Genomic DNA, 1,672 nt, shown 5'->3' with positions numbered 1-1,672 from the left:
AAGAAGAAAGATGAACTGGTGCAAAAGTTTAGTAAAAAAAAAAAAAAAAAACTCCTCAGGTAATCTTTCCACCATGGTCGGTACCCATCAGGAAGTCGATTCTGTATCTTCAAACAAGATGAAAATGACAAAAGTGAGCAAATTTACTAGGTGTTGACCAATGAAATTATCAGTATTCTATTAAATTTACTCACATTTGTAATTTTCACCTCGTTTCAAGATACAGAATTGATCCCCTATGCTCATGCCCATGATTTAGATCGTCGAAACGTTGTCTGAGAAATTGATGTTATCAGAAAACGAGACGATAATGGAATTACCGTCAGTATTAATTGACAGTATCGAAACGATTAAACGTTGCACATTAAAGATTCGCAGACAGTTTTTAGGTTTTCGAAACGAAATATTTCCAGTGGAAATATTTTGTAATTCGGATTTGATAATTAATTAGAACACCCTTTGCTCCAATTTCGATGAAATTGTGCTCATTCTGGATTTATTAAAATAAAATTACAATCAATAGGCCTGTTCTTTTTGGTTGAACTTTTGCACCAGTTCGTCTTTCTTCCTCCTCTTTTCTTCTGGAAAGAAAAGGAAGAAAGATGAACTGGTGCAAAAGTTCAGCCAAAAAGAACAGGCCTAATGTTACAGAGTTTAGAAGTTTTATTAAGGAGTGTTTTCACGAAAACTGCTGATTTTTTTTCTATTTCTTCGTCAATTATAATGAGCGCATTCAGCAGACTCAACAGTTGAGTGAGCGCTCGCTGCTATTGATGAGTGTCACGTCTGCAGCATTATCAAATTTTGTCCAAATCACCCTTGAACAAGCCACGAACTTTTCGCCACTTATAGATTGGCGTAGTACACGAAACCGCCAGGACCGTACCTGACGCCTCCCCACCACACGTGCCTTAGCAGAGCAACGATGGAAGGGGACTTCTTCTCAAAAACGTCCTCAGGGCACTAGAAATGAAATAGTCAGTAATAAGAGTAGACTCCGGGCCAAAAGCGCCCTCGGGTAAAGTTCTTCCAAGTCCCTTTCCGTCGGCAAAAAACGTCTCTCTAATTTAGAGCACTGCGTGCGAAAGGAAATCTGAATTAGTCATAATTCACGGAATTGTTTCCATTTCCTTCTTTTCATCAAATCCAATTCAAATTTTAAACTTAAGTAATTCTAAACCTAATACTAAGCTTAATTTCTTTTTCTTTTTATACAGGGTGTCCAGCCCCACTCTTACAATCTCCCATAGGAAGATAGATGGGATCGAAATAAACATAAAAGTCCTTTACCGTTTAGCGATATCCGTAATAATAATCGAGATATTAAAGTTTGAAATTGTACTAATGAGAGCGCGCCTATAGAAAGAATAGAAACGGCTCCGATCGCTCGAGGTATAGCCCAGCCCACTTTGACAAACGATGGATGCGGCGGCAGGAGAGGCAAGAGGGGAAGCGCGCCGTTGCTTAGCGCTCGGCATCGCCGCTCACACGTCTCACCGCACCGCACCAAAGGACTCGCGCGATGGCTGTTACGCACATTCGCGATTTCATTACATATGTAATAATAACGATAAAAATTAATTAGATTTTCTGTAGATTTCCATAGGTTTCATCGCTTTCTCTCTTTCGACATTTTTATTCATCGAAGTTTATTATGGTTTGTATTTGTCCT

The sequence above is a fragment of the Mycetomoellerius zeteki genome, unplaced genomic scaffold, assembly GCF_001594055.1.
Source record: "Mycetomoellerius zeteki isolate Tzet28-1 unplaced genomic scaffold, Tzet1.0 scaffold45, whole genome shotgun sequence".
Classification (NCBI taxonomy): domain Eukaryota; kingdom Metazoa; phylum Arthropoda; class Insecta; order Hymenoptera; family Formicidae; genus Mycetomoellerius; species Mycetomoellerius zeteki.
The sequence above is the reverse complement of the archived record's forward strand: the minus strand, read 5'-3'. Positions refer to the sequence as shown.